This window comes from Egretta garzetta, unplaced genomic scaffold, assembly GCF_000687185.1.
Source record: "Egretta garzetta isolate BGI_Z169 unplaced genomic scaffold, ASM68718v1 scaffold215, whole genome shotgun sequence".
In the NCBI taxonomy this organism is placed as follows: domain Eukaryota; kingdom Metazoa; phylum Chordata; class Aves; order Pelecaniformes; family Ardeidae; genus Egretta; species Egretta garzetta.
Window position 1 is genome coordinate 7706877 of NW_009259719.1, and position 6909 is coordinate 7713785.

Here is a 6909-nt window from a genome sequence, read left to right on the forward strand (position 1 = left end):
CAGGAATGGTCTGGGCTGGGACAGTCAATGAAAGTGAGGAAAATGGGGAAAAAGATCACTTGTGTTTGTTAGCTCTGTGTTTCTTGAATGTTTCACATTAGCAACAATATTTAAAGTGGTAATAATAAAGTCTAAACTCTCCCCTCTTATGCTTACTGTGCAAGTGCACAGAGGTATGAGTGGTAACAGTGTTATGCCAGTATAATTGCTTTATATGTTTAAGAGGCTGGCAAAGAGCCCTTGGCTATAAAGGGTTAGGGTGTGCAAGGAATGCAAGAGCAAGATTGCTTTTGCCTGAGATCATAGCTGCATGTTCAGCATCTCTCTAATCCTCTTTTCCTCCCCAGACTGTGTTTCTTGACCTCCTCGGGGAATTTTGATCCACCAGTAGAAAACCCCAATCTATTACTCAGCCATAACTGCCTGTGGAAATACACCAAACTAAAACCTGACTGCCAACACCTCTGAAACCGTAAGTCAGTCTGAGTGAGAGAAAGGTCTCCATCTCTGGTGGGTTAACACATTGCCTCAGTTTCCCTGCTGCTCCTCTGACCTGGCTGCAGTCTCTCATGGATTGCTGTGCTCAGCTGTTTGCAGGTACAGGACGCAGAGCTGGTTTCTCAAGTAGCATACGCTGTCCCAGCAGTTGTTCCACTCCTGTGTAAGGGCAGATGAACCGGGGGTTGCTCTAAAAGAAATCTACCATTAGCATTTGTGCATGCTGTGGGGAAGACCACCTGTAGGGAAGAACTCAACTCTTCAGTGTCTTGCTCTGTGTGTGAATGTGTACACCATACCAGAGGTGGCATTTTACAGCAATGGCAGTTTTGCAAGCACTCGAAAGATATAAGCACAATGAGATGCCTAATTTAAGCAGTCCTGTCTCCTGAGCTCTGCAGTGGTGCTGGGTCAGCAATGCCAGTTAGAAAATACTGGCAATTCTCTGTGGAAACAGAGCAATATATGGAGAGAGACCCAGGAACTGGACTTTTTGGCATGGATGTCCCCACCAAGAGTCGCAGCCTGTGGTCAGCTGATGGAGGATTTCTCCTCTCAGTAATTTCTGAGCTAGCAAAAGTTAATACTGTCTCCTTAGGGGCTATTTGGTGATACTTAGCAAAAAGGTTTGTGGTCTCAGCTGTAAACCAAATAGGCCATTTACCCCCTCACAGTAGTAGCTACCACAGTTGGTAGTAATTGTCCCCTCAGTCACTGCTAGTTACCTCTCAGCTGAACTGAGGCCATGGAGATGGAATGATCTCCTTGCTCTGAGACATTTCTACCAGCTCAACCTGGGACCTCAGCGGGCAGCATCATAGAAAGTAGTGCTTGGGCTGTGTCTCTTCTGGAGCCAGCAGAGCTCTTGGCCGAACACCCTTCACCTGCCTTAAATTGTCAGGACATTTTTAAAGACGAAGAGCCTATGGCTTTGACTGCTGACAGCTGTGTGAAGGAGTTGGAAGAACCAGGCAGCTGTCTGATATGCCACCACCTCTGCCTGCTGCCTGCAAGGAGACCCAGTAAATCCTGGACATGCTCAGCCAGCCCAGCACGTGTGGGAGACACCCACCCACCAGGAACAGACAAGGCCCATTAAGAGTTAATGCCTGCAATTAGAAATGAGCTGCAAGAGCTGGAGGTTTCAGAAAGATGACAGTGGGTGTGAAACACTGTAACATTCCCATTAATTCGAAATGTCTCCTCTCTGGCCAGAAAGAAGGGCCCAGATTTTTTTAGTCAATATTAATTTTACACTTGGCACCACAGGAGAGTGTGAACTGCTGAGTTCACAAAGGGTCCATCTAATAAACAGACAATAGAAAATCAGAAAAGCAAAGATTGAGTTCACTTGCCCAGGCGATGAGAGTATAATAACCGTGAGGGCTGCAGAGGGCAATGGAAAATTCTGAGCTGTAATGAGGAGTCGCAGCAAGCGCCTGTGCCGTGGCTCTCTGACGGGCACAGGTAGGAGCAGCGAGAGAAGGTGGGATGGCTCAGCATTGTGTGGGAGGGAGGAGGTCTTGGATCTGGAAAGCGAGACAGATGAGGAGGAGGAAGATATCACATCACAGGTGTGCTATAGGAATGGAAGGCCAGTTAAGAAATGCAAATTGTTTCCCTGCAAATGAATCCCAAGCCTGATTGCCATCTGATTTCCTTTAGAAGAGAGTTTGAAATCTTAGACAGGCTCCCACATGCATGCCTGCTGCCTGCCAAGTCTGCTCTGCCCCTTCCTGTTTTGATCCCCAGGCTGGCTGGTTTACTTTAAGCAAGCCATTCCTGTCTTCTGGTGGTCTGCAGAATACTAGGCGTCAGGCTTTGAAAGCTGTGATGGTTAGCCAAGTAAATACTGCAGGAGTAGGGGATGAACTGGATTCCAAAGAGCCAGGTGCGACTAGCTTTCTAATAAACCCAGAGGAAACTCTCTGGGCACAGAAGATAATTATGAGAAAGACAGATTGCTTTGAGGGACACTGCCTGCTGACCTCAACTTTCAAGCAGTCTGCAAAACAATCAGCAAAGTCTGCAAAACTAGTTTCTTTTATTCAATCTTGTTGCTAGCATAAGACTTTCCAAAACCAGAACTACTTAATTTCAACACTGTATTGCAACCAATCCATGGGCACTTCAAGCTTACATGCGTCCTTGTGCTTCATGCCTCAGCCTCTCCTTTCTTCCTGGGATAGCTGGGCCCAAAGCTGGATAAGACTGAAGACTCCATTTCCTGTTTTGGCTGAGACGTTTCAAAATAGAGATGTGTTTCAAAATAGATTGATTTTTGTGCAGAATTGTTCTTTTAGTTCCCTTTCTTCTTAATGAACATTTTTGATATCTGTGGAATCTGAATTCTACCTTGATGGAAATGACACCACTGCTTTCAAAATTCAAAGCCTTTATCTCAAACCCCAAGCCATTGAAATCCCTGACAAACCTAGCACCTGGTTAATGAATACATCTTGAGAAACCCAGATATTTTATTTTCATTTCTGTAACACTGTTACTGTTTTTGATCTGGCCATTAAAGCAGCAAGGTGAGAGAGCAAGATGCCACCTGTCTGCATTCTCTCTCTGTGACAAGCTACCAGTGGATGCTGCATCTGATCAGCTGTAATATTCAGGACTGACTTCTGGATAGGAAGCCACTGATTTTGCTTAAGATCAGAAGAGGGAAAAGAGGTCTAGCCTTCTCAGCGTAGGAAGCAGTTGTGAACCTGGCAGTGAGATGAAAAAAAATGAAATGCAGGTCATGCAAAGTCCTTGGTAAGAGAGAAGACAAAAGCCGTGGTAAAGAAACATGGAGAGAAGAAAGTGTGGTTAAACAAAGGAATAAGGGAATACATGTGAAATGCATGTGTCAGAGAACTGAAATGGGGCAAACAGACTCCTTTGGAAGAGTGAAGAACTTCCAGAGCCCCTGGTGTGAAAAAGGGAAGGAAAGGTTTGCAGAGAATTCCTAAAATATACTGGGAATGAGCATAGGGATGGAAGAAGGAGAAATCGTACGGGGCATGGAAGCAGAGTAGCTGGATGCAGAGACCTCCTGCAGCATCAGCGATGCCCTTCTCTCAGGGGTGGCATGGCACCAAACGTTGGAGACCTGCGACTGGGCAGGGCAGAGTAAGCCATCGGGCCCAGGTCTCTGGACCATCTCATCTGACATTGCAGCTTTTCAAGTTTGTTCCTTTTCAAGCCCCCAGGTGCGTGGCTGAAGTTTTCTAGCCTATGATCTGAGATGAAAAAAACCCTCATGCAATCTGGAGGTTTTACTGGGTTTTCAGTCAAGCTGTAAATATTCTAATTGCAGCCATGTCTTGGCACCCAAATTTTCAACACTCGTGATTACAACCAAAAAGCAACATCTATTTTGAGGTGTGAGTTAATGCCCATTGTGCATCCCTTTGCAGATGCCCTGCAGTTGGTGCATGCCCTTCCCCTGCTTCTTGTTCCCTGCAACCCAGGAGACTCATCCTGGAACTCTTGGCATGTGAAACATGGACTTGGACCTCTAGCAGCTGTATCCTCCCAGGGGATCGGTAGAGCCAGGGGAGCCAGCTGTTCTGTTGTTCGTCTACCAGCAGGAAATCCCACTCACAGGAGTGGAGTGCAGTACAGTGAGACTTTCTATTTTTTAACCTTCTTTCACATCCTGTTTATGAAATATCTGCTTAAAGGCAACTTTAATGTCTTGTACCATTTAACTGTGGTGCTAGCTGTGCTTACAGTGGCTATGTCTGCGGGTGATGGAGGGATAAGGAAGGCAAGTAAAGCTCTGCCTGTCATTGCAACCTCTGCCCTAACCATCTTGGTATGCAAGTAGAAGTCTTCCCATCTGCATTTCTGTAGTGAAGTGACACCTCCTCTTTCAGCCCTTCATAACATGAAGACTTCATAAACACAACCTCTGTCTTCCTTTTCTCTTTTTAAATGTAATCCCTTTGTCCATTTGTCTTAGCACCTCAGTGTGGTGGTCGGCAAAGACCACACCAGGGCTCTGCTGTCTGACATGATTTTTATCAGGCTCGAAGGGCTACTCTGAGTGATACGCATCTGTTCCAAGATAACCACCCACTTAGTAAAATGCGTCATTTAGCCAAATAGATGGGCAGTTAAACTACTTGGAAACATATCCCTTTCATGACTCATGAGTGCGTGGAAGCTACTGCTCTACGATGGTGGGAGTATGAGGCCTTGGTGTGGATTGGTACTGCGGAAATGTCATTTAGTTTCACTGTTCCTTCTTGAGCACAGTGATCACTGACACATTTGTAATGAGGTCCACCCCTCTACTAGGGTATGTGAGAGAAGTTTATGTAGGAGTATGTGTATGGGGCTTCATACCTAGTTGTCACTAGATGGTCCTTCATTCTGAGCTCTTTCACCTGGCTGCTTGGTGAGGGTGTTGATAGCACCTTCTTGCTCCCCCACTCTGTCACAGAACATAAAATCCTGGCAAAACAGATTTGTGGTTTGGGTCCAGAATCCAACATTTGAGCAGCCTTGAATGCTAACAAATTGCCAGGACTAGAAGGCTTCACCTGAGGTCTGAGGAACTCAAGGATGAAATAGCTGTATTGCTAAAGGCACTGTATAACATTTCTCTTGAAAATTTCTTGGCACCTGAAGCACGGAGGGTGAGTAAATGTAACATCAATCTTTAAAAAAAAGGTTTTGGGAGAATCCAGGAAACTAAAGGCTTGTGAGCCTGTCATTTATAGTACACAAACTAGTAAAAGGTGTAATAGAAAAAAAGTATATTTGACAATGAGATAAACACAGTCAGTTTTGGAAAAGTCAATGTGATTTCTGTGAAGGCAAGAAGTTTGTCTTGCAAGCCTCTCGGAGTTCTTTGAAAAGTATGTAGATAAGAGCGAAACAGCTGATACTAGATTTCTATAAAACTTTTGGCAAAGTTCTTTTACAAAAGACCTTATTGGGAACCTGGGCAGGCATTGCCTGGGAGAGAAGGTCCTGATATGTATAAATAATTGGCAAAGAGGTAGGAAACGACATGGGAGAAAATGGGACAAAAGTTATTCTGATGGAAGGATGTTGCCAGGGGAGTTTCACAGGTTGGTGCTGAGATCTGTGATGTTGAATATATTCAGGAGTGACCACTGAAAATAGGGAGAACAGTAAGACTTCAAACTTTGCTGATAAAATTAAGTTATTCAAGACAGCAAAGACATTGGTAGGCAGTGAAGTATTGTTGAAAAACCATATGAGACTGAATGGCTGGCCAGTAAAATGGTGGATGAAATTTCATGGGAATAAATGTGAAATGAGGCATGCAGAGAAAAACAGTGCTTGCTGTGCATAGAAAATCATGGGCTTAGAGTTGACCATACCACTCTGAAGCAAGATCTTGGGGTTATGTTAGATGGTTCCAAGAAAGCATCAGGTCAAGCTTAGCTGAAAGACTAATCAAATGCTAGAAGTTAAGTAAGGAACAAAGAACAAGCCAGAAAACACTATTGCACTGTTCTGGGTGGAGTATACGTGTTCGGTTTTGGTGTTTTGGGGTTTTTGATGGTTGGGGTTTTTTTATTTAAAAGAAAACTTTCTTCATCCTCAAGGAGTATGTTAGACATGGGTAATCCCAAGAATGGCTTCTGTATGGGATTGAATGAGAAGTTGTCTTCAGCTTGGAGGAGATGTGACTGAGAAGTATAGCAAAGATGGAAGAGCATGGATAGGGACTGACTGTTTATTGTCTTCCCCTATGCAAGAGCAAGGGTTTTCCACAGAAAACCTTGGCCTGAGCCATCATGAATGTTCTTACCTCTTATGTTCTAGGGTGATTTTTCTCATGTACAATGGAATCGCCTCTCCTAAGGAATACTGCTGTCCTATTTGAGTTTTCTTCCTGAAAAGGGAAGACAAAGTCTCCCTAGGTAAAATCCTGTGTGATAATTGATGGATTCACTATTCTGGCTCAGCCTCCAAATAGAGGTTTGGCTGTGGAGGGAGTTTCCTCACCCAGATGAATCACTGTCACTGGTATTTATGCCATACATGCGTGATAATCCTTTTGATCTCTATAGGCATCTGGGATTCTTCTGCTTGGGTAATTGGCAGCTAGCCTAGCTCATCTGAACTGGCAGCTGCAAAGGTGGAGACTGATCAGAAATAGTTGGAAATTGATAGGATCCTTTCTGGACACCCCTCTTGCCTTTGTACTTTGAAGGTATCGCATGCTCTATTGCCATGTTTTCACCATTACTTGTAGTCTCACCTTTGTCATCTCTGTCATCAGAGCACAAGCCCTTTCATAAGAGCTGGATAAGTGGGAAAGTGAGAAGGTGAAGGTTGGAAGGGGCAGGGTTCAACGTGGACTTCAGAGCACATGCATATTCAGCCATAGCCTATCCTACTGGAGGCTAAATATAACTGAGCTGCTGTCTGCAAATC